The 27226-nt window shown below is 47.2% G+C and overlaps 1 long non-coding RNA gene across 1 annotated transcript in view; it reads left to right on the top strand.

Moving 5' to 3' along the window:
- Positions 1–26884, top strand: part of LOC134948923 (uncharacterized) — a 210901-nt gene extending 184017 nt beyond the window's left edge. The window contains exons 2-3 of the long non-coding RNA XR_010183057.1: positions 2370–2525; positions 26239–26884. This is a non-coding gene — a long non-coding RNA (uncharacterized LOC134948923). The remainder of the gene's footprint in view (positions 1–2369; positions 2526–26238) is intronic.
- The last annotated feature ends 342 nt before the right edge of the window (positions 26885–27226 follow it).

Raw genomic sequence — 27226 nt, 5'->3', positions numbered from 1 at the left:
ACGAAGAAAAAACTTTTTTTCATCATAATTTATCCAAGGAGGAACAATTGGCCTTGCGTGATTTAAGTTCACGACAGGACATCATTATACGTGGGGCAGACAAAGGCAGCGCCATAGTAGTAATGGACCTTGCCATGTACAAAGAGGAATGCTCTAGTTTATTGGATGACCACTAGACATACATGAGATTAAACAGGGATCCTACGGACAGCTGCAAAAGAGAACTAGAGCTGTTAGTACAGTCTGGTGTCTCTAGTGGTGCCATCGATGCAAAGACTGGTGCTTACTTATGTCTCTCACATCCTACTGTACCTATTTTTTACATCATTCCTAAACTTCATAAGGATCCGGTGAAACCTCCTGGCAGACCCATTATCTCTGCCAAGGGATCTCTTTGTGAACCTGTGGCGGTTTTCCTGGACATGTGGCTACAACCTGTGATCCAGGACACTGCCACACATCTAAAGGACATCCCTGTTAAGAAAATGATCTGACATTACGAGGTTGCCTCCTGATTTGAAATTGGCCAGTATTGACGTGACTAGCTTATATACTTGCATTCCTCACGAACTGGGCCTTAAGGCAGTACATAATTTGATTACATCTAGTCATTTGTACAAAGGGCCCAATGTAGATTTCTTTATTTGCTTGTTGGAGTTCACGCTCAAACATAATTATTTTCTTTATGATGGCTCTTTTTTTCTTCAAAAGTCAGGTTGTGCCATGGGCAGTTGTGTGGCCCCGGCCTATGCTAACGCTTTTATGTACATGGTAGAGGTGCAATTGTTCTTTGAGTCACCGTTTATCTCTGAGCATGTGTTTAAATACTATCGGTACATAGATGACATCCTATTGTTGTGGTGTGGTCAAGGGGAATTATTGGAGAAGGTCATAGAACAATATAATATATCCACCTGCCCAGCTAAATTAACCATGTGTACCAGTACAGAACAAATATATTTCTTGGATGTCAACATTGAAATCAGTAATGGTCAGTTCAAAACTAACTTGTATGTAAAACCCACGGATAGGAACACTATCCTTAGACATGATAGCTTCCACCCCAGAGCTACGGTGGACAGTTTACCATATTCAGAGTTTGTACGTGCATGTCGCATTACCAGTGATTTAACAGAGAGGGAACAACAATTGGAGGTCCTAACTAAGAAGTTTCTTATGAGGGGCTATCCTAACTCCGTGTTAATACAGGCAAAAACTAAAGCCATGGCCCTTGATAGAAAAACACTACTAGCAGAAAAAACTAAAGTAGAAACTGGTAAAGTTGTTCCGTGGGTTAATAGGTATACGGTAGCGAGTGAGATGCTAAAGAAAAAAGTTAAAAAATTATGGCCCATCGTGAATTCAGATACAGAATTACCTTCATTGTTGAATGCTAAGCTACTTTCCAGCTACACCAGAGGCCCTAACCTTAAGGACATGTTGGTTAAGACAGATGTTACTGGGGTAGGCAAGGAAAGGCCACAGCATTTCCTTAGCAGAAAAGGCGGATGCTACCGATGTACGGGCTGTACAACCTGTAGAGCCTTGATTGTTGGGAATAAATTCCCACATCCATACACAGGTAAAATGTACGAAATTAAAATCCCCCTGACATGTACATCTAAGTTTGTGGTTTATCTTCTGTCTTGCCCATGTGGTTTACTCTATGTGGGCAAGACAGAGAGACAATTCAAGGAGAGAATTGCCCAACACAGGGCAGCTATTAGAGCTGCTCTGATATCCGGCAATAGTGATCAACCAGTAGCCAGGCATTTTGCACAGGCTCGACACAATATGGCAACGCTTAGATACAGAATGATTGCCCAAGTGCCCAATTCTTTAAGAAGAGGGGATAGATCTAAAAAATTGCTCCAGTTAGAAGCTAAGTGGATCTTCACCCTGGATACGGTCAGTCCGAGGGGTTTGAATGAATCTCTGAGTCTGATATGTTTCCTTTAAGCATGAGAAAAATCACCTCTATCAGTAATAAGATTGGTTTAGCAATTCATTCATAGTTTATTTAATATATTGAATAGGTGGGACGGTAGTCCCCTATTTGGTATAACTATTAGGTATAATATCCCTGGCCGCAGGTTTAGGTAAGTTTATTTAGATGTCATATCAGTGGTGATCCAGCAGGAGATTTGGTCACCCAGCATCCTGTGTAGGTTAGATTTCCATCTATATATGCACCATTTATTTTATTTTATATATTATATCTTATGTATATATGCACTGTTCAGCATGTTTTACTATTTATGTACTAATAATCATGTTCTTTATTTATAATCACCTTTTTGATGATGCACTTATATTATAACATGTATTGCTATGATGTTTTCCTATGGTGTTGTGTTTCCCCCTTCTAGCCCGTCTGCGGTGCTGCTCCCAAGATGACGCCGCATTCGGTACACGTGACCAAAAGACTGGCAGAGCTCGAGGACGGCACTTCCGTCAGACATCAAGGGAAGTGCGGCGGAGTTCCGGACCGGCGTGCAGCAGCGGGCATGGGAGTGCGGGATTGTGTAAGTATAAATTCTTTTGTTATTTCACTCACTTGTTATCCTGATGATGGGGTGTCATGCCCCGAAACGTTGATACCATGCACTAACCATTGTGCACTAAAGTTTACTTATTCCAAAGTCTTGGAGTTCCGCCTGCATTTCTCTGGTTGTACTGTATATGGGGTTGCTGTACCCCAGGAGGGAACACAAGCAAGTATTGCATTTGGGGGTTCTGCTGCCCTGAAGGAGTGCCAGGTTGGATATATTATATATATATATATATATATATATATATATTAATGATGAGCGGGTTCGGTTCCTCGAGATCCGAACCCCCCCGAACTTCACCCATTTTACACGGTTCCGAGGCAGACTCGGATCTTCCCGCCTTGCTCGGTTAACCCGAGTGAGCCCGAACTTCATCATCCTGCTGTCGGATTCTCGCGAGATTCGTATTCTATATAAGGAGCCGCGCATCGCCAGCATTTTCACTCGTGCTTTGGAGATGATAGCGAGAGGACATGGCTGCATTCTCTCAGTTTCTGTGTTCAGTGTGCTGCAAATATCTGTGCTCAGTGTGCTGCAAATATCTGTGCTCAGTGTGCTGAAAATATCTACGTTCTCTGCCTGAAAAACGCTCCATATCTGTGCTGCATTGTAGTATATAGTAGGAGGACAGTGCAGAATTTTGCTGTGACCACCAGTATATATAGCAGTACGGTACAGTAGTCCATTGCTCTACCTCTGTGTCGTCAAGTATACTATCCATCCATACCTGTGCTGCATTTTAGTTGTGCGCAGTATATAGTAGGAGGACATTGCAGAATTTTGCTGTGACCACCAGTATATATATAGCAGTACGGTGCAGTAGTCCACTGCTCTACCTCAGTGTCATCAAGTATACTATCCATCCATACCTGTGCTGCATTTTAGTTGTGCGCACTATATAGTAGGAGGACAGTGCAGAATTTTGCTGTGACCACCAGTATATATATAGCAGTACGGTACAGTAGTCCACTGCTCTACCTCAGTGTCGTCAAGTATACTATCCATCCATACCTGTGCTGCATTTTAGTTCTGCGCAGTATATAGTAGGAGGACAGTGCAGAATTTTGCTGTGACCACCAGTATATATATAGCAGTATGGTACAGTAGTCCACTGCTCTACCTCTTTGTCGTTAAGTATACTATCCATCCATACCTGTGCTGCATTTTAGTTGTGCGCAGTATATAGTAGGAGGACAGTGCAGAATTTTGCTGTGACCACCAGTATATATATATAGAGCAGTACGGTACAGTAGTCCACTGCTCTACCTCTGTGTCGTCAAGTATACTATCCATCCATACCTGTGCTGCATTTTAGTTGTGCGCAGTATATAGTAGGAGGACAGTGCAGAATTTTGCTGACCACCAGTATATAATATATAGCAGTACGGTACAGTAGGCCATTGTTATTGATATATTACTGGCATATAATTCCACACATTAAAAAATGGAGAACAAAAATGTGGAGGGTAAAATAGGGAAAGATCAAGATCCACTTCCACCTCGTGCTGAAGCTGCTGCCACTAGTCATGGCCGAGACGATGAAATGCATCAACGTCGTCTGCCAAGGCCGATGCCCAATGTCATAGTAGAGAGCATGTAAAATCCAAAAAACAAAAGTTCAGTAAAATGACCCAAAAATCAAAATTAAAAGCGTCTGATGACAAGCGTAAACTTGCCAATATGCCACTTACGACACGGAGTGGCAAGGAACGGCTAAGGCCCTGGCCTATGTTCATGGCTAGTGGTTCAGCTTCACATGAGGATGGAAGCATTCATCCTCTCGCTAGAAAACTGCAGTGCCACTTCTAGATGGGCCAGCTGTTTGTGTCAGCCACTTGGGGCGCTTAGCTTAGTCATCCAGTGACCTTGGTGCACCTCTTTTTTTCTTTGCATCATGTGCTATTTGGGGACTACTATTTAAATCGGCTATCCTGTCTGACACTGCAGTGCCACTCCTATATGGGCCAGGTGTTTGTGTCGGCCACTTGGGTCGCTTAGCTTAGCCATCCAGCGACCTTGGTGCACCTCTTTTTTTCTTTGCATCATGTGCTGTTTGGGGACTATTTTTTTAAATGCCATCCTGTCTGACACTGCAGTGCCACTCCTAGATGGGCCAGGTGTTTGTGTCGGCCACTTGGGTTGCTTAGCTTAGCCAACCAGCGACCTTGGTGCACCTCTTTTTTTATTTGCATCATGTGCTGTTTGGGGACTATTTTTTAAATCGGCCATCCTGTCTGACACTGCAGTGCCACTCCTAGATGGGCTAGGTGTTTGTGTCGGCCACTTGGGTCGCTTAGCTTAGTCACACAGCTACCTCATTGCACCTCTTTTTTTCTTTGCATCATGTGCTGTTTGGGGACTATTTTTTAAATCTGCCATCCTGTCTGACACTGCAGTGCCACTCCTAGATGGGCCAGGTGTTTGTGTCGGCCACTTGGGTCGCTTAGCTTCGCCATCCAGCGACCTTGGTGCACCTCTTTTTTTCTTTGCATCATGTGCTGTTTGGGGACTATTTTTTAAATCTGCCATCCTGTCTGACACTGCAGTGCCACTCCTAGATGGGCCAGGTGTTTATGACGGCCACTTGGTTCACTTAGCTTAGTCACACAACTACCTCATTGCACCTTTTTTTCTTTGCATCATGTGCTGTTTGGGGACTATTTTTTAAATCTGCCATCCTGTCTGACACTGCAGTGCCACTCCTAGATGGACCAGGTGTTTGTGTCGGCCACTTGGGTCGCTTAGCTTAGTCACACAGCTACCTCATTGCACCTCTTTTTTTCTTTGCATCATGTGCTGTTTGGGGACTATTTTTTAAATCTGCCATCCTGTCTGACACTGCAGTGCCACTCCTAGATAGGCCAGGTGTTTGTGTCGGCCACTTGGGTCGCTTAGCTTAGTCACACAGCTACCTCAATGCACCTCTTTTTTTCTTTGCACCATGTGCTGTTTGGGGACTATTTTTTAAATCTGCCATCCTGTCTGACACTGCAGTGCCACTCCTAGATGGGCCAGATGTTTGTGTCGGCCACTTGGGTCACTTAGCTTAGCCATCCAGCGACCTTGGTGCCCCTCTTTTTTTCTTTGCATCATGTGCTGTTTGGGGACTATTTTTTTAACTCTGCCATCCTATCTGACACTGCAGTGCCACTCCTAGATGGGCCAAGTGTTTGTGTCGGCCACTTGGGTTGTGAGGATACCGGGTGACCTGGGAATCCTGGGGTTCAGGGATCACACTGTGGAGCCGGTTATAATGAAAATCAAGGTGATCTTTATTCAGGGAGACCCAGAAATACAGTGAACAGCAAGCAGGGTTATACTAATAATGTCCACTCAGAGTTCAGCAAAGTCCTTACCAGCTGCTGTATATCTCCTCCAGACCTAGGCAGCAATGACAGCTGTAGCAGGGCACACAGAGTGGCTGGTCATTGATGACACTGAGAGGGGACGACACCCCAACCTCCAGTGAGTCTAGCTGTGCACCATCACCTCCACACACACACACAGTCTCCTTCTCCCAGCTACTTCCTCCCTCCCACAATTCTCCCTTGCTGGTTCCTTCTCTCTTCTTTCTGATTGGTGGATCATGCTGTCAGTCTTTCCAGAGGGGAATGAGGAGGGTTTTTCTAAAAGGAACACTCCCCTGCTGTCTGCTTCTGGGATACTTCCTGTGTGTGACTTCTGCAGACTGAGGGCTTCAATTTAAGAACTCAGAACTTGGGCCATAGGATTAACTCTTTCCTTTTTAACATGTAAGCAAGTCCTAGACATCCCTTTCCCTGGTCTCCTCACATACATCCCCCTTCTTAAATCGAGGAGACAGGCATGATCCCAATGTTGGAGTCCTGACTGTTGTCTCGACCCGAAGGTCTGCGAAGTCTGGCATTTGTTTCCTCACGTCTGGTTAACCTGTCAGCATTGTGATGGTCTTGTCCCTTTTTGTGAGAAATAGAAAAGTTGAAACCTTGTAACGCCAAACTCCACCTCAACAACCTCCCATTTTCCCCTGAGGTTCTATTTAGCCAATTTAATGGGTTATGGTCAGTAATAATAGTGAATTCTTTACCATAGAGATAAGGTTGTAGTTTCTTTAAGGCCCAGACTATGGCTAGACACTCCTTCTCAATAGTGGCATAGGCTATCTCTCGGTCAGCAAGCTTACGAGATAGATACACAATTGGGTGTTCCCTACCGTCTTCTCCCACCTGGCACAGCACTGCCCCAAGTCCACACCCCGAAACGCCTGTCTGCACAATAAACTTTTTATCGTAGTCAGGGGCAGCCAACACTGGGGCTCGAGTCAGCGTGTCTTTTAAGATGGTGAAGGCTTGCTCACACTCAACAGTCCATTCGATCTTCCGAGCATATCTCTTTTTGGTCAAGTCCGTTAGAGCCTTGGCCATGGTGCTGTAATGGGGTATGAATTTTCTGTAATAGCCAGCAACCCCAAGGAAGGCCCGCACTTGCTTCTGGTTGACAGGTCGGGGCCAGTTGACAATAGCCTCCACCTTTGCCGGTTCTGGTCTAATAGATCCTCCTCCAACCCGATGTCCTAGTTATTGAGCCTCAGCCATCCCCATCTGACATTTATCTGGGCGTATGGTGAGCCCGGCCTGTCTGATCCTTTTGAGCACTTCTGCCACATGAGTTAAATGGTCTGCCCAGGTATGGCTGAAGATGGCGATATCATCGAGGTAGGCTTGTGCAAAGTCTTGACATCCCTCCAGTAGGTCATTCACCATTTGCTGGAATGTGGCAGGGGCGTTCTTCATCCATGCTTGTGGAACTTCCCGATAAGCAAATAGAAGCTGTTGCAGGGCTCTCTCCCAGTCCCTCCCCTCGGACTGTACGTAAGCTTGTAGGAGTCTTTTCAGCGTTCCATTGAATCGTTCACATAGTCCATTGGTCTGAGGATGATAAGGGGTGGTCCGAAGAGACCGAACCCCCCACTTTTCCCACAGGGTTTGCTTTAGTTTACCTTGGAATTGAGGCCCTTGGTCTGTGACGACTTCCTGTGGATATCCGACCCGACTGAATATGTCCGTCAGTGCTTGCGCAACATGTTCCGTGTCAATGGATGACAGGGCCACGGCTTCAGGGTAACGTGTCGTAAAGTCCACCAGCGTTAAGATGTATTTCTTGCCCGTGTGACTGGGAATAGCTAATGGTCCAACTAGGTCTATGGCAATACTGGCAAAGGGCTCCCCTATAATAGGTAATGGGTGCATAAAAGCTCTCCGTTGGGGCTTTCCCAGTCTCTGACAGGTATCACATATCCCGATACTGTCCCGATACGATACGATACCCGATACGGTCCCGATACTGTCCCGATACTGCTTAACGTCTCTAGAAATCCGTGGCCAGAAGAAATTCCGCAACAATCGGGTCAATGTTTTCCGGGTGCCAAAATGGCCAGCTGCAGGGATGTCGTGGGCAAGAGCTAGTAATTGTGCTCTGTATTGTGTAGGTACCACCAACTGTTTAGTAGGCATGACTGCTTCCTGTCCGGGCCGAGGGATGACCACTCGGTACAGTAATTCCTCTTCCCACACTATCTTGCTTCCATCAGCTGTTTCCAACCCCAGTTCGGCTGCGCTCCTCAATTTGCTCAGGGAGGGGTCAGTCCGTTGGGCCTGTCGGAACTCACTCCAGTCCACCTCCCCCAAGTCTACCTCTAAAGTACTGGACAATGAACTAGAGTCACTCACCATTGTCTGGGAAGGCTGGTTCTGGTCCATATCTGTAGCCTGGGTCACCTCTCTTCGTGTTTGGCTTCTGGTTACCACCTGGACGAAGTGTGTCACTAGTCCTTGTCCCAGATCATTCCCGAGGATTACCTTGGCTGGTAGCCCCTTGAGTACTCCGACTTCCACGATTCCTTGATCAGCTCCCCAGTACAGATGTATCTTGGCAACAGGGATATCGGCCTGTTGTCCCCCGGCAGTGGCAATTCGCACATACTGTCCAGGTATCACCTGGGAGGCAGGAATCAGGTCTGGCTCAATCAACGTGAGTGAGGACCCAGAGTCTCGTAGGCCCTGTACCTGCTGGTTCTCCACTATCACAGTCTGTAGGTGCCCTCGCATATTCCAGGGAGTCGCCTTCTCCTCCCCCAGAACCAAGTCCACAATATACACCCCACCCATCATCCCATCCATATCTGACTGGACGACCTCCTCACCATAATCCTCCGTGGGGTAACATACCACAGAGACTGGAGCCGGTCTAGCCCCAGGGAATGGCCCTCTTGTGTGTGGACAGTCCCTAAGCAAGTGCCCTGGTTGATTGCAGCGATAACACTTCCGAGGTTCTGGGTTAGCCACTCTGAATCTGGGTGGCTGATAAGTGATGTTTTTGATAGGGCCTCCTTTATTACTATCTTTGACTTGCGGTTCTTTGTCAGAGAGCTTCTCCACTCGTGGGGTTCTTGTACCGCCTGCTGCACTGAAGATTCTCCATTGCGGATGATTGGCTATATATTCATCAGCCCATTCCGCAGCTTGTTCAGGTGTACTGGGCTTCCTGTCTGCGACCCACTCCCGCACCTCTGGTGCCATCTTAATCATTAGCTGTTCTACCACAATTAAGTTGACAATCTGTTCCACCGTGGAGGCCTGTCTTCCTTCAAGTCATTTCCCACAGGCTTGCCGTAGCTGACTAGCAAACTCTTGGTAGGAATCAGTTCCACCTTTATTCAGTGTCCTGAATTTAAGACGATAAGATTCTGCAGTTATCTGGAACAGAGCAAGAAATGCTTTCTTTATATAGGCGTAGACTCCACATTCCTGGGGGGGTTAGGGCCCGATAGGCTTCCAGAGCCCTGCCAGTGAGACTTGGCCCCAAGTACTTTGGCCAGTCAGCTGGCTCTATTCCATGCACCCGCATGAGATTTTCAAAGATCTGGAGGTGAGTGTCAATGTCTGTTTCATTTTCCCGAAATGTGGGAACATCCTTAAATCCCAAGCGTCGCTTCTCTTGTTCAAAACTTCGGGGGGACTTGGAATTCCACTGCCAGCAGGAATTTGTACTCCTAGTATAGCTTGGATCACTCCAGCTCTCTCCTGTGGGGTCGCACCTTCGCCTAGCGCCCCCAGCAAGCTCTGCAGTATGGCAGGTGTGGCATTGGTCAACTCTGGTAACTTATTGGATGAATTACTACCACTGCCTGTTGGTCCCTCTTCATCATCACTCAGGTGGTCAGGATCCTCTGGGTGCCCCCGATCCCACTCCAACAACCGAAGTACCAGAGTTTCCCTGGTCTCAGTCCCATCATAAGTAATTCCCTTCATCCTGCAAAATCCTTGTAGGTGAGGTTTCTGAGCTGTACGGTAAACCTTCTCCTGCTCTCTCATTGCATTCTCCCCTTGACTGCTGGCCACAACTGCTGGCTGACTCTCCATGCTGATACTTTGTGTATTAGCTCCCTGGAAACTCTCTCCCTGGAAACACTACAGGAACTGTGTGATATCCCACCGCTGCCGCCAAATATGAGGATACCGGGTGACCTGGGTATCCTGGGGTTCAGGGATCACACTGTGGATCCGGTTATAATGAAAACCAAGGTGATCTTTATTCAGGGAGACCCAGAAATCCAGTGAACAGCAAGCAGGGTTATACTAATAATGTCCACTCAGAGTTCAGCAAAGTCCTTACCAGCTGCTGTATATCTCCTCCAGGCCTGGGCAGCAATGACAGCTGTAGCAGGGAACACAGAGTGGCTGGTCACTGATGACATTGAGAGGGGACGACACCCCAACCTCCAGTAAGTCTAGCTGTGCACCATCACCTCCACACACACAGTCTCCTTCTCCCAGCTACTTCCTCCCTCCCACAATTCTCCCTTGCTGGTTCCTTCACTCTTCTTTCTGATTGGTGGATCATGCTGTCAGTCTTTCCAGAGGGGAATGAGGAGGGTTTTTCTAAAAGGAACACTCCCCTGCTGTCTGCTTCTGGGATACTTCCTGTGTGTGCCTTCTGCAGACTGAGGGCTTCAATTTAAGAACTCAGAACTTGGGCCATAGGATTAACTCTTTCCTTTTTAACATGAAAGCAAGTCCTAGACATCCCTTTCCCTGGTCTCCTCACATGGGTCGCTTAGCTTAGTCACACAGCTACCTCATTGCACCTCTTTTTTTCTTTGCATCATGTGCTGTATGGGGACTACTTTTTAAATCTCCCATCCTGTCTGACACTGCAGTGCCACTCCTAGATGGGCCAGGTGTTTGTGTCGGCCACTTGGGTCGCTCTGTTTAGCCATCCAGCGACCTTGGTGCACCTGTTTTTTTCTTTGCATCATGTGCTGTTTGCGGACTATTTTTTAAATCTGCCATCCTGTCTGACACTGCAGTGCCACTCCTAGAATGGCCAGGTGTTTGTGTCGGCCACTTGGGTCGCTTAGCTTAGTCACACAGCTACCTCATTGCACCTCTTTATTTCCTTGCATCATGTGCTGTTTGGGGACTATTTTTTAAATCTGCCATCCTGTCTGACACTGCAGTGCCACTCCTAGATGGGCCAGGTGTTTGTGTCGGCCACTTGGGTCGCTTAGCTTAGTCACACAGCTACCTCATTGCACCTCTTTTTTTCTTTGCATCATGTGCTGTTTGGGGACTATTTTTTAAATCTGCCATCCTGTCTGACACTGCAGTGCCACTCCTGGATGGGCCAGGTGTTTGTGTCAGCCACTTGGGTCGCTTAGCTTAGTCACACAGCTACCTCATTGCACCTCTTTTTTTCTTTGCATCATGTGCTGTTTGGGGACTGTTTTTTAAATCTGCCATCCTGTCTGACACTGCAGTGCCACTCCTAGATGGGCCAGGTGTTTATGTCGGCCACTTGGGTCGCTTAGCTTAGTCACACAGCTACCTCATTGCACCTCTTTTTTTCTTTGCATCATGTGCTGTTTGGGGACTATTTTTTAAATCTGCCATCCTGTCTGACACTGCAGTGCCACTCCTAGATGGGCCAGGTGTTTGTGTCGGCCACTTGGGTCGCTTAGCTTAGTCACACAGCTACCTCATTGCACCTCTTTTTTTCTTTGCATCATGTGCTGTTTGGGGACTATTTTTTAAATCTGCCATCCTGTCTGACACTGCAGTGCCACTCCTAGATGGGCCAGGTGTTTGTGTCGGCCACTTGTGTCACTTAGCTTAGTCACACAGCTACCTCATTGCACCTCTTTTTTTATTTGCATCATGTGCTGTTTGAGGACTACTTTTTAAATCTGCCATCCTGTCTGACACTGCAGTGCCACTACTAGATGGGCCAGGTGTTTGTGTCGGCCACTTGGGTCGCTTAGCTTAGCCATCCAGCTGTTATGATTCCAGCACTCTGGTCTGAGGAGATCTTATTGCAAGGACTGGAGCACTAGAACGTAATGCTGGGAAAGGGGAATGGAAAGGGAATAGCCCCTGGCGCCCTATCTCCGTTGTCTCGCCCGTGCTGTCAGTACACTCTTGCGAGACTATGGTTGCTTGAGCCCATGGCAGCCGCGTTTGAAGGGTGGATTACGTCTGCCCAACTTCGATGCCCCCTCAGGTCTTAATGAGAGACAAAGAGTGTACCGAGACAGGGCAATAACAAGGGGCCCTCTTACTGAAACAACCAAAAGCCAGGGGCTACTAACTAGCCTAAAACTAAATGTATGTGTGGTTTGCTGCCAAAGGAAAAGAACAACAAAGGAAATGCTGACCACACACCCACACAATACTTTTGTGTACCGGCGGTGACAGCATAAGCAGAACCCTCTGCAACACACCAGTGACAGAAATAATAATGGAATACAGCGGCCTAGGCCGACGGACGCGGCAGAGCCGCTACTCACGGAACCGGTACGAATACTGGCAAACGGACAGGAACTCCCAATGCTGCTGACACAGACTCTTAGAACTGCAGGACAGGCAGAATCCCAAACGAAAGACCGGTGGACACCAAGAAGCCCGAAACTTGACCAGGCACAGGCAAAGGCACTGGACCTCAGGACAGGAACGCCTCACGGCAGGACACGGGATCAGACATAGGAATCGACACAGGGACTGACACAGGAATCGACACAGGAAGCAGTTCGACAGACACTGCTACACAGGAGCTCAGGAATTGGCAGGAACAAGCTCAGAACTCAAGCAGACTAGATACCCAGAAATATCACCAGCGTCTGTGAATTGCAGTCAGCCAGCATATAACAGAGAGGCCTAATTAATAATCTCATGCAGCTGTCCTGTTGCATGACTCCAAACTGACAAGATGCAATTAGCAGCCAGGTGAGGCTGAACATATGGGAACAAGCTGCAATTACACAGACTCACCAGCGGCAGCAGACAAGAGTATTCTAAAACAGAGCAACAGGAAATCCTGGCATGCAAGACAACTTTATAAACATAAAATAGGAATGAACCACTACCTGTGGTTCATAACAGTATCCCCTCCTTAAGGGTGAGCTCCGAGCACCCCATGACACCCACGGGGAACATGAACAGAAGTATAACATAAAATACATAACCAAAATGCAAAAATGGAAATGAGCCACAGCAGTGGCTCATAACATTACCCCCCCCCCCTTGAGGAGGGGTCAAAGGACCCCAAAATACAGACAATCCAAAACAAGGGATACACAAAAAAAAACCTGACACACTGGTCTAACAGACACGAAAACAGAAACCAGCTGCAACCACAGCTTGTAACAGTGCCCTCCCCCTGACGGTGGCCACTGGACACAAGATAAGGAGAAAAAAAAATCTTTTTTTTTTTTTTTTATATCAAGGCAAGAGTCAAAAATTATTTCTTTTTCTTCTTCTTCTTTTTACAAAGCTCTTTAGGTCTGACCAAGGTAATTCCCCAAACATTGTCTGAACTGATGGTACCACCCAGCAAGGCTGCGTTCAAATCAGAGACAGGTTTCTTACCCTTGGGAGCTGAACTTTCTGGCAAAGTACTATTATTAGAAGAAGAAGTCAGAAAAGCACATCCTGCAGTCAAAACAACGGGCTGGGACTCTTGTGCCGAGTTTACAGTATTTGGTGGACTCTCAGCAGACAAGACGGGTGATTAGAGAAACCTGAACCAATTTCTTTGGAACCATATCTTTTAATAACTGCATCACTGAATGCTGGGGGATCCTGAAGAATGGGATCTTCAGCTTTCATTAGGCTGGTCGCCCACTCAAAAGGCTCTCCTCTAAAAGAATAAATCAGATAAAGCACAAGGTTCTCTGAAGTGATGCCCAGAAATGGTCTAGACAACATAATAATGTAATAGTGTTTGTAAAGCACCAGAAATTGGGCTAAGTCCCCATCAAAGATTATGGATGTTGAGATATCAGAGTCAGGATCTGTTTCCTTCCCATCTGACTGACTGGAGTGCTTTGCTAGGACCTGGTCACTATTGACCTTACTCGAGGCTGAGACTCTCTGAACCCCACCCGGGGCAGTGACTTTCTGAACCCCACCCGGGGCAGTGACTTTCTGAACCCCACCCGGGGCAGTGACTTTCTGAACCCCACCCGGGGCAGTGACTTTCCGGACCCCACCCGGGGCAGTGACTTTCGGGAACCCCGCTGGGGCAGTGGCCTCCGGGAACCCCGCTGGGGCAGTGGCCTCCGGGAACCCCGCTGGGGCAGTGGCCTCCGGGAACCCCGCTGGGGCAGTGGCCTCCGATTCTTTTACTGGGACCGAGCCGTCGGCCTCCCCCACTGGGACCGAGCCATCGGCCTCCCTCTCTGAGTCGATAATTATCGAAACTTCTCCCGGGACTATGACTTCCGGAACTTTTGCTGAAGCTATAACCTTCAGCACCTCCACTAATGCTACACCTCTTAAGTTCTTTCCTGGGGAAGCGACCTCTAGACCCTTCTTAGAGGCTGCGTCTCTCGAGACCCCACTTGGGGATATTACTTCAAAGATCCCTTCTGGGGTTTTGCTTCTCGAGTTCCCTTCTAGAACTATGGTTTCAGATACCCTTTCTGGGGTTGCGCTCTTCAAGTCCCTACCTGGGGTAACAGCTTCTGAGACCCCTTCTGGTATGGAAACCTGAGCTAAAATATTTGATGTCCCTCTATAAGCTAGAGAATCGGGTACCGCTCCAGCACTCTGGGCATCGAGTACCGCTCCAGCACTCTGGGCATCGGGTACCGCTCCAGCACTCTGGGCATCGGGTACCGCTCCAGCACTCTGGGCATCGGGTACCGCTCCAGCACTCTGGGCATCGGGTACCGCACCAAGATCCTGAGCATCGGACACCACTCCAGGACCCTGGGCAACGGGCACCACTCCAGGACCCTGGGCAACGGGCACCACTCCAGGACCCTGGGCAACGGGCACCACTCCAGGACCCTGGGCAACGGGCACCACTCCAGGGGCTTGCAACTCTGCTTCAACAGGAACCTCAAGAGAGGAGAGAAACATTCTCTTTTGATTCCTAAATCTATAATGGTGCTCCCTTGCCCAAGGACCCCAATTATAGGACAGAGAGCTTTTTAGTGTGGGTTGTGTGACAAGTACCTCTGCCACAGTAGAGACAGGAGTAGGTCTTGTATCCTGACTCAACTTGGCCAGAGGGCAAGACTCGTCACCACACTTTGGCTTGCGCAACTCACAGGTCTGCAGATAGTGGCCTAAACCCCCACAATATAGGCATAAGTTTAAGTTTCTGCGACGCAGACGCTCCTCTTCTGAGAGCCTGGGCCGCAGAAAACTTTTAAACCTTTTCTCTTCAATTAAACCAGAGGATTCTCTTGTCACCATACTGTGAACAAGAGTCTCTTTAGAGATAGATGTACTCTCAACGACTTCTGGCAAGATGAGCAAGATTTTAGTCAGGAGGTTTTGCAGTTGCTTTAAGGATTGCTGCAAAACTTCTAGTCGCTCTGGTCTCAAAGCACTGAAAGCAGAGTTCAGGGCTGAGAGAGATGCCTGCAGGGCTTGCATAGTAGACATAGGAGGATTTATAACTAGACAAGACAAGGCAAGACTAGACAAGGCAAGACTAGACAAGGCAAGACTAGACAAGGCAAGACTAAACAAAGCAAGACTAAACAAGGCAAGACAAAACAAGGCAAGACTGAATTTTTAAACTAGACAAAACAAGACTAATTTTTTTTTTTTTTTAAACACCGGACTGGATTCTTTTTTAAAAACACCGGACTGGATTCTAAACACCAGACTGGATTCTAAACTAGACACTGGACTGGGCCAAAAAAGAAAAAAAGTTTTATTTCTTTTTTGTGGTATGGCTGGTGATAATGTTATGATTCCAGCACTCTGGTCTGAGGAGATCTTATTGCAAGGACTGGAGCACTGGAATGTAATGCTGGGAAAGGGGAATGGAAAGGGAATAGCCCCTGGCGCCCTATCTCCATTGTCTCGCCCGTGCTGTCAGTACACTCTTGCGAGACTATGGTTGCTTGAGCCCATGGCAGCCGCGTTTGAAGGGCGGATTACGTCTGCCCAACTTCGATGCCCCCTCAGGTCTTAATGAGAGACAAAGAGTGTACCGAGACAGGGCGATAACAAGGGGCCCTCTTACTGAAACAACCAAAAGCCAGGGGCTACTAACTAGCCTAAAACTAAATGTATGTGTGGTTTGCCGCCAAAGGAAAAGAACAACAAAGGAAATGCTGACCACACGCCCACACAATACTTTTGTGTTCCGGCGGTGACAGCATAAGCAGAACCCTCTGCAACACACCAGTGACAGAAATAATAATGGAATACAGCGGCCTAGGCCGACGGACGCGGCAGAGCCGCTACTCACGGAACCGGTACGAATACTGGCAAACGGACAGGAACTCCCAATGCTGCTGACACAGACTCTTAGAACTGGAGGACAGGCAGAATCCCAAACGAAAGACCGGTGGACACCAAGAAGCCAGAAACTTGACCAGGCACAGGCAAAGGCACTGGACCTCAGGACAGGAACGCCTCACGGCAGGACATGGGATCAGACATAGGAATCGACACAGGGACTGACACAGGAATCGACACAGGAAGCAGTTCGACAGACACTGCTACACAGGAGCTCAGGAATTGGCAGGAACAAGCTCAGAACTCAAGCAGACTAGATACCCAGAAATATCACCAGCGTCTGTGAATTGCAGTCAGCCAGCATATAACAGAGAGGCCTAATTAATAATCTCATGCAGCTGCCCTGTTGCATGACTCCAAACTGACAAGATGCAATTAGCAGCCAGGTGAGGCTGAACACATGGGAACAAGCTACAAGTACACAGACTCACCAGCGGCAGCAGACAAGAGTATTCTAAAACAGAGCAACAGGAAATCCTGGCATGCAAGACAACTTTATAAACATAAAATAGGAATGAACCACTACCTGTGGTTCATAACACCAGCGACCTTGGTGCACCTCTTTTTTTCTTTGCATCATGTGCTGCTTGGGGACTATTTTTTAAATCTGCCATCCTGTCTGACACTGCAGTGCCACTCCTAGATGGGCCAGGTGTTTGTGTCGGCCACTTGGGTCGCTTAGCTTAGTCACACAGCTACCTCATTGCACCTCTTTTTTTCTTTGCATCATGTGCTGTTTGGGGACTATTTTTTAAATCTGCCATCCTGTCTGACACTGCAGTGCCACTCCTAGATGGGCCAGGTGTTTGTGTCGGCCACTTGGGTCGCTTAGCTAAGTCACACAGCTACCTCATTGCACCTCTTTTTTTCTTTGCATCATGTGCTGTTTGGGGACTATTTTTTAAATCTGCCATCCTGTCTGACACTGCAGTGCCACTCCTAGATGGGCCAGGTGTTTGTGTCAGCCACTTGGGTCGCTTAGCTTAGTCACACAGCTACCTCATTGCACCTCTTTTTTTCTTTGCATCATGTGCTGTTTGGGGACTATTTTTTAAATCTGCCATCCTGTCTGACACTGCAGTGCCACTCCTAGATGGGCCAGGTGTTTATGTCGGCCAGTTGGGTCGCTTAGCTTAGTCACACAGCTACCTCATTGCATCTCTTTTTTTCTTTGCATCATGTGCTGTGTGGGGACTATTTTTTAAATCTGCCATCCTGTCTGACACTGCAGTGCCACTCCTAGATGGGCCAGGTGTTTGTGTCGGCCACTTGGGTCACTTAGCTTAGTCACACAGCTACCTCATTGCACCTCTTTTTTTCTTTGCATCATGTGCTGTTTGAGGACTACTTTTTAAATCTGCCATCCTGTCTGACACTGCAGTGCCACTCCTAGATGGGCCAGGTGTTTGTGTTGGCCACTTGGGTCGCTTAGCTTAGCCATCCAGCTGTTATGATTCCAGCACTCTGGTCTGAGGAGATCTTATTGCAAGGACCGGAGCACTGGAACGTAATGCTGGGAAAGGGGAATGGAAAGGGAATAGCCCCTGGCGCCCTATCTCCGTTGTCTCGCCCGTGCTGTCAGTACACTCTTGCGAGACTATGGTTGCTTGAGCCCATGGCAGCCACGTTTGAAGGGCGGATTACGTCTGCCCAACTTCGATGCCCCCTCAGGTCTTAATGAGAGACAAAGAGTGTACCGAGACAGGGCGATAACAAGGGGCCCTCTTACTGAAACAACCAAAAGCCAGGGGCTACTAACTAGCCTAAAACTAAATGTATGTGTGGTTTGCCGCCAAAGGAAAAGAACAACAAAGGAAATGCTGACCACACGCCCACACAATACTTTTGTGTACCGGCGGTGACAGCATAAGCAGAACCCTCTGCAACACACCAGTGACAGAAATAATAATGGAATACAGCGGCCTAGGCCGACGGACGCGGCAGAGCCGCTACTCATGGAATCGGTACGAAACTGCAAACGGACAGGAACTCCCAATGCTGCTGACACAGACTCTTAGAACTGGAGGACAGGCAGAATCCCAAACGAAAGACCGGTGGACACCAAGAAGCCAGAAACTTGACCAGGCACAGGCAAAGGCACTGGACCTCAGGACAGGAACGCCTCACGGCAGGACACGGGATCAGACATTGGAATCGACACAGGGACTGACACAGGAATCGACACAGGAAGCAGTTCGACAGACACTGCTACACAGGAGCTCAGGAATTGGCAGGAACAAGCTCAGAACTCAAGCAGACTAGATACCCAGAAATATCACCAGCGTCTGTGAATTGCAGTCAGCCAGCATATAACAGAGAGGCCTAATTAATAATCTCATGCAGCTGCCCTGTTGCATGACTCCAAACTGACAAGATGCAATTAGCAGCCAGGTGAGGCTGAACACATGGGAACAAGCTGCAATTACACAGACTCACCAGCGGCAGCAGACAAGAGTATTCTAAAACAGAGCAACAGGAAATCCTGGCATGCAAGACAACTTTATAAACATAAAATAGGAATGAACCACTACCTGTGGTTCATAACAGTATCCCCTCCTTAAGGGTGAGCTCCGAGCACCCCATGACACCCACGGGGAACATGAACAGAAGTATAACATAAAATACATAACCAAAATGCAAAAATGGAAATGAGCCACAGCAGTGGCTCATAACATTACCCCCCCCCCCCCTTGAGGAGGGGTCAAAGGACCCCAAAATACAGACTATCCAAAACAAGGGATACACACAAAAAAAACCTGACACACTGGTCTAACAGACACGAAAACAGAAACAAGCTGCAACCACAGCTTGTAACAGTGCCCTCCCCCTGACGGTGGCCACTGGACACAAGATAAGGGGGGAAAAAATATATATATATTTTTTTTTTTTATATCAAGGCAAGAGTCAAAAATTATTTCTTTTTCTTCCTTTTCTTTTTACAAAGCTCTTTAGGTCTGACCAAGGTAATTCCCCAAACATTGTCTGAACTGATGGTACCACCCAGCAAGGCTGCGTTCAAATCAGAGACAGGTTTCTTACCCTTGGGAGCTGAACTTTCTGGCAAAGTACTATTATTAGAAGAAGAAGAAGTCAGAAAAGCACATCCTGCAGTCAAAACAACGGGCTGGGACTCTTGTGCCGAGTTTACAGTATTTGGTGGACTCTCAGCAGACAAGACGGGTGACTTAGAGAAACCTGAACCAATTTCTTTGGAACCATATCTTTTAATAATTGCATCACTGAATGCTGGGGGATCCTGAAGAATGGGATCTTCAGCTTTCATTAGGCTGGTCGCCCACTCAAAAGGCTCTCCTCTAAAAGAATAAATCAGATAAAGCACAAGGTTCTCTGAAGTGATGCCCAGAAATGGTCTAGACAACATAATAATGTAATAGTGTTTGTAAAGCGCCAGAAATTGGGCTAAGTCCCCATCAAAGATTATGGATGTTGAGATATCAGAGTCAGGATCTGTTTCCTTCCCATCTGACTGACTGGAGTGCTTTGCTAGGACCTGGTCACTATTGACCTTACTCGAGGCTGAGACTCTCTGAACCCCACCCGGGGCAGTGACTTTTTGAACCCCACCCGGGGCAGTGACTTTCTGAACCCCACCTGGGGCAGTGACTTTCAGGAACCCCGCTGGGGCAGTGGCCTCCGGGAACCCCGCTGGGGCAGTGGCCTCCGGGAACCCCGCTGGGGCAGTGGCCTCCAGGAACCCCGCTGGGGCAGTGGCCTCCGATTCTTTTACTGGGACCGAGCCGTCGGCCTCCCCCACTGGGACCGAGCCATCGGCCTCCCTCTCTGAGTCGATAATTATCGAAACTTCTCCCGGGATTATGACTTCCGGAACTTTTGCTGAAGCTATAACCTTTAGCACCTCCACTAATGCTACACCTCTTAAGTTCTTTCCTGGGGAAGCGACCTCTAGACCCTTCTTAGAGGCTGCGTCTCTCGAGACCCCACTTGGGGATATTACTTCAAAGATCCCTTCTGGGGTTTTGCTTCTCGAGTTCCCTTCTAGAACTATGGTTTCAGATACCCTTTCTGGGGTTGCGCTCTTCAAGTCCCTACCTGGGGTAACAGCTTCTGAGACCCCTTCTGGTATGGAAACCTGAGCTAAAATATTTGATGTCCCTCTATAAGCTAGAGCATCGGGTACCGCTCCAGCACTCTGGGCATCGGGTACCGCTCCAGCACTCTGGGCATCGGGTACCGCTCCAGCACTCTGGGCATCGGGTACCGCTCCAGCACTCTGGGCATCGGGTACCGCTCCAGCACTCTGGGCATCGGGTACCGCTCCAGCACTCTGGGCATCGGGTACCGCACCAAGATCCTGAGCATCAAGCACCACTCCAGGACCCTGGGCAATGGGCACCACTCCAGGACCCTGGGCAACGGGCACCACTCCAGGACCCTAGGCAACGGGCACCACTTCAGGACCCTGGGCAACGGGCACCACTCCAGGACCCTGGGCAACGGGCACCACTCCAGGGGCTTGCAACTCTGCTTCAACAGGAACCTCAAGAGAGGAGAGAAACATTCTCTTTTGATTCCTAAATCTATAATGGTGCTCCCTTGCCCAAGGACCCCAATTATAGGACAGAGAGCTTTTTAGTGTGGGTTGTGTGACAAGTACCTCTGCCACAGTAGAGACAGGAGTAGGTCTTGTATCCTGACTCAACTTGGCCAGAGGGCAAGACTCGTCACCACACTTTGGCTTGCGCAACTCACAGGTCTGCAGATAGTGGCCTAAACCCCCACAATATAGGCATAAGTTTAAGTTTCTGCGACGCAGACGCTCCTCTTCTGAGAGCCTGGGCCGCAGAAAACTTTTAAACCTTTTCTCTTCAATGAAACCAGAGGATTCTCTTGTCACCATACTGTGAACAAGAGTCTCTTTAGAGATAGATGTACTCTCAACGACTTCTGGCAAGATGAGCAAGATTTTAGTCAGGAGGTTTTGCAGTTGCTTTAAGGATTGCTGCAAAACTTCTAGTCGCTCTGGTCTCAAAGCACTGAAAGCAGAGTTCAGGGCTGAGAGAGATGCCTGCAGGGCTTGCATAGTAGACATAGGAGGATTTATAACTAGACAAGACAAGGCAAGACTAGACAAGGCAAGACTAGACAAGGCAAGACTAGACAAGGCAAGAATAAACAAAGCAAGACTAAACAAGGCAAGACAAAACAAGGCAAGACTGAATTTTTAAACTAGACAAAACAAGACTATTTTTTTTTTTTAAACACCGGACTGGATTCTTTTTTAAAAACACCGGACTGGATTCTAAACACCGGACTGGATTCTAAACACCGGACTGGATTCTAAACACCGGACTGGATTCTAAACTAGACACTGGACTGGGCCAAAAAAGAAAAAAAGTTTTATTTCTTTTTTGTGGTATGGCTGGTGATAATGTTATGATTCCAGCACTCTGGTCCGAGGAGATCTTATTGCAAGGACCGGAGCACTGGAACGTAATGCTGGGAAAGGGGAATGGAAAGGGAATAGCCCCTGGCGCCCTATCTCCGTTGTCTCGCCCGTGCTGTCAGTACACTCTTGCGAGACTATGGTTGCTTGAGCCCATGGCAGCCGCGTTTGAAGGGCGGATTACGTCTGCCCAACTTCGATGCCCCCTCAGGTCTTAATGAGAGACAAAGAGTGTACCGAGACAGGGCGATAACAAGGGGCCCTCTTACTGAAACAACCAAAAGCCAGGGGCTACTAACTAGCCTAAAACTAAATGTATGTGCGGTTTGCCGCCAAAGGAAAAGAACAACAAAGGAAATGCTGACCACACGCCCACACAATACTTTTGTGTACCGGCGGTGACAGCATAAGCAGAACCCTCTGCAACACACCAGTGACAGAAATAATAATGGAATACAGCGGCCTAGGCCGACGGACGCGGCAGAGCCGCTACTCACGGAACCGGTACGAATACTGGCAAACGGACAGGAACTCCCAATGCTGCTGACACAGACTCTTAGAACTGGAGGACAGGCAGAATCCCAAACGAAAGACCGGTGGACACCAAGAAGCCAGAAACTTGACCAGGCAAAGGCACTGGACCTCAGGACAGGAACGCCTCACGGCAGGACACGGGATCAGACATAGGAATCGACACAGGGACTGACACAGGAATCGACACAGGAAGCAGTTCGACCGACACTGCTACACAGGAGCTCAGGAATTGGCAGGAACAAGCTCAGAACTCAAGCAGACTAGATACCCAGAAATATCACCAGCGTCTGTGAATTGCAGTCAGCCAGCATATAACAGAGAGGTCTAATTAATAATCTCATGCAGCTGCCCTGTTGCATGACTCCAAACTGACAAGATGCAATTAGCAGCCAGGTGAGGCTGAACACATGGGAACAAGCTGCAATTACACAGACTCACCAGCGGCAGCAGACAAGAGTATTCTAAAATAGAGCAACAGGAAATCCTGGCATGCAAGACAACTTTATAAACATAAAATAGGAATGAACCACTACCTGTGGTTCATAACACCAGCGACCTTGGTGCACCTCTTTTTTTCTTTGCATCATGTGCTGCTTGGGGACTATTTTTTAAATCTGCCATCCTGTCTGACACTGCAGTGCCACTCCTAGATGGGCCAGGTGTTTGTGTCGGCCACTTGGGTCGCTTAGCTTAGTCACACAGCTACCTCATTGCACCTCTTTTTTTCTTTGCATCATGTGCTGTTTGGGGACTATTTTTTAAATCTGCCATCCTGTCTGACACTGCAGTGCCACTCCTAGATGGGCCAGGTGTTTGTGTCGGCCACTTGGGTCGCTTAGCTTAGTCTCACAGCTACCTCATTGCACCTCTTTTTTTATTTGCATCATGTGCTGTTTGAGGACTACTTTTTAAATCTGCCATCCTGTCTGACACTGCAGTGCCACTCCTAGATGGGCCAGGTGTTTGTGTCGGCCACTTGGGTCGCTTAGCTTAGCCATCCAGCGACCTTGGTGCACCTCTTTTTTTATTTGCATCATGTGCTGCTTGGGGACTATTTTTTTAAATCTGCCATCCTGTCTGACACTGCAGTGCCACTCCTAGATGGGCCAGGTGTTTGTGTCGGCCACTTGGGTCGCTTAGCTTAGTCACACAACAACCTCATTGCACCTCTTTTTTTCTTTGCATCATGTGCTGTTTGGGGACTATTTTTTAAATCTGCCATCCTGTCTGACACTGCAGTGCCACTCCTAGATGGGCCAGGTGATTGTGTCGGCCACTTGGGTCGCTTAGCTTAGTCACACAGCTACCTCATTGCACCTCTTTTTTTCTTTGCATCATGTGCTGTTTGAGGACTACTTTTTAAATCTGCCATCCTGTCTGACACTGCAGTGCCACTCCTAGATGGGCCAGGTGTTTGTGTCGGCCACTTGGGTCGCTTAGCTTAGCCATCCAGCGACCTTGGTGCACCTCTTTTTTTCTTTGCATCATGTGCTGCTTGGGGACTATTTTTTAAATCTGCCATCCTGTCTGACACTGCAGTGCCACTCCTAGATGGGCCAGGTGTTTGTGTCGGCCACTTGGGTCGCTTAGCTTAGTCAGACAGCTACCTCATTGCACCTCTTTATTTCCTTGCATCATGTGCTGTTTGGGGACTATTTTTTAAATCTGCCATCCTGTCTGACACTGCAGTGCCACTCCTAGATGGGCCAGGTGTTTGTGTCAGCCACTTGGGTCGCTTAGCTTAGTCACACAGCTACCTCATTGCACCTCTTTTTTTCTTTGCATCATGTGCTGTTTGGGGACTATTTTTTAAATCTGCCATCCTGTCTGACACTGCAGTGCCACTCCTAGATGGGCCAGGTGTTTGTGTCGGCCACTTGGGTCGCTTAGCTTAGTCACACAGCTACCTCATTGCACCTCTTTTTTTCTTTGCATCATGTGCTGTTTGGGGACTATTTTTTAAATCTGCCATCCTGTCTTACACTGCAGTGCCACTCCTAGATGGGCCAGGTGTTTGTGTCAGCCACTTGGGTCGCTTAGCTTAGCCATCCAGCGACCTTGGTGCACCTCTTTTTTTCTTTGCATCATGTGCTGTTTGGGGACTATTTTTTAAATCTGCCATCCTGTCTGACACTGCAGTGCCACTCCTAGATGGGCCAGGTGTTTGTGTCGGCCACTTGGGTCGCTTAGCTTAGTCACACAGCTACCTCATTGCACCTCTTTTTTTCTTTGTATCATGTGCTGTTTGGGGACTATTTTTTAAATCTGCCATCCTGTCTGACACTGCAGTGCCACTCCTAGATGGGCCAGGTGTTTGTGTCGGCCACTTGGGTCACTTAGCTTAGTCACACAGCTACCTCATTGCACCTCTTTTTTTCTTTGCATCATGTGCTGTTTGAGGACTACTTTTTAAATCTGCCATCCTGTCTGACACTGCAGTGCCACTCCTAGATGGGCCAGGTGTTTGTGTCGGCCACTTGGGTCGCTTAGCTTAGCCATCCAGCGACCTTGGTGCACCTCTTTTTTTCTTTGCATCATGTGCTGCTTGGGGACTATTTTTTAAATCTCCCATCCTGTCTGACACTGCAGTGCCACTCCTAGATGGGCCAGGTGTTTGTGTCGGCCACTTGGGTCGCTTAGCTTAGCAATCCAGCGACCTCGGTGCAAATTTTAGGACTAAAAATAATATTGTGAGGTGTTCAGAATAGACTGGAAATGAGTGGAAATTATGGTTATCGAGGTTAATAATACTATGGGATCAAAATGACCCCCAAATTCTATGATTTAAGCTGTTTTTGAGGGGTTTTTCTAAAAAAAACACAGCCGCGGAACCGAATCCAAAACCAAAACACAAAACCCGAAAAATGTCCGGTGCACATCACTAATATATATATATACAAAGGGAGATGTATTGGATCTTCCAATTGAAAACCATTCATCCCATGGGTTTTAATGAAGGCTACGAGATTGCACCGTTCCTGTGAGAAAAAGAGAAAAAAAGAAAAAAGAGAAAAAAAGAAAGTAGAAAAGACTCCGCTGGTTTTTATTTTTATTTTTTTATTTTTATTTTCACTATTTTTATGCACTTGGCACTTTAAATATAATATGTCTCAGCACTATTTATAATTAGTATGTCAATACTTCAAATAAACAGCAGTCTACCGTGTTTCTTTGAGTCGCCGCACCAAAAGATACAGTCATACCACACTGGCGGACGCCCAATCTCGCCCGATCTTGGAAGCTAAGCAGTGTAGGGCCTAACCAGTACCAAATGGGGAACCATTTGCGAAGATTGGGTACTGTACATAGTGGGTAACGGCAGGCTAGAAATAATCTCTGCAATATTGACACACTGAGTGAGCCCATCACACACATTAGAGTTTACAGTTAAAATATTCCACAGTCTGTCAATCATGCACTAACTTAACACACTAAATGTATCACTATATATGACAGACATAACAAGCATATCACGAATTAACTTGTCCACTGGATTTATTCCTAGCACCACACCTATGATGGACTCCTCATATATTTTTCCATAGGCACCGTCTGTCGGCACTTATAACATAATCACATTATCTAGTATTTTGGCAATAAGTCACTAAATATTATACATATTTTTTAATGACTATTTTATCTCTTAAAAAAACTCCTGGCATTCCATCACTCACTTCTCCTTACAGCAATTCATTTATGTATCCCCTAACTACTATGGATACCTGGACAAAGAAGATTATGCACCAGTGCATATTCTTATCAATATTTAATCTCTCCATTCTTATAGGATAACAGTAATATATAAAGCTAATATAGCCTTTTATTTCACTAAGAGTACAGGCTCTAACCTCTGTTTTCATTTATATCCTTTATTATGTGTGGTTCCCATGGAGACCGTGGTTAACCTTACAAAAAAATACGTCTGCTGCAGCAACAAACTTCATGAAAATGGCCGCCGCAATGAGTGACAGCTTCCCCTTCCAATAAAGTAAAGGGAACAGCCGAGTACCATCCCCATAGGAAGTGGGGCATCTTCCACTAGAAGCAACGGACGGAAGTGGGGAACATTCATCGTGTACGCGAAACCGGAAGAGCGGCTTGACGCGCATGCGCACACTGTCGGTGCGGACGCCGGAAGCGGGGCGGAAATGACGCGGGACGCGTCCTGGACCTTTCAAAACGAAAAAAACAGCTTTCTAAGACTCGTTTTTCGGAAAAAACGACACCACAGGACTTACTTTCACAGCCTCTTAAGCACACTTATGTTTATATTAAGAATTGTGCAACACTATGCTTTTTGATTTCTAACAGGAAGTGATGTCATAATTAACTATGAACACATGATACCTGCTATAAATACTACCCTTGTTCATTTGTACCCTACCCCTTGATGAAGTCTGATGGACGAAACGCGTTGGGTGTACCTCTGAATTGACCCTCCATTTTAAAAGATAAGCATTGCGTTTTTATCTTTTTAGAATATTGATGTTTTTTATTCTCATATTTTGTGTATCCGTATTTTTTAAAGAATCTTTTATGGTGTATTCTCAAACTATGCCCTATGCTTGTAAACTTTTATCCCACACTTTTCTTTTATGAATTAAATTGAATTTTATATTTTCATCTGAATGTATCCAGCCACTTCTTCATATTTTATTCAAAAAACCATTTGACACCGTTGGTCGCTGGCACCCCCATTCCCCCTTTTTTTCATCTCCTAATCTTAGGCAGCTTATCCCTGCCTAATCTGCTTGGAGGCTAGCTGACACTTTATATCTATAAAGGAGTGTCTACGGTTGGGTCTATTGTGATAACCCTATATTTTTTTACCCACATAAACCTGTGGCGCCATACTACCACTATTTCATATATATATATATATCCATCCAGTGAATACCGGCACTCACAAACATAGAAGC

The sequence above is a fragment of the Pseudophryne corroboree genome, chromosome 8 (genome assembly GCF_028390025.1).
Source record: "Pseudophryne corroboree isolate aPseCor3 chromosome 8, aPseCor3.hap2, whole genome shotgun sequence".
Lineage (NCBI taxonomy): Eukaryota > Metazoa > Chordata > Amphibia > Anura > Myobatrachidae > Pseudophryne > Pseudophryne corroboree.
This window is presented reverse-complemented; position numbering and strand designations above follow the sequence as displayed.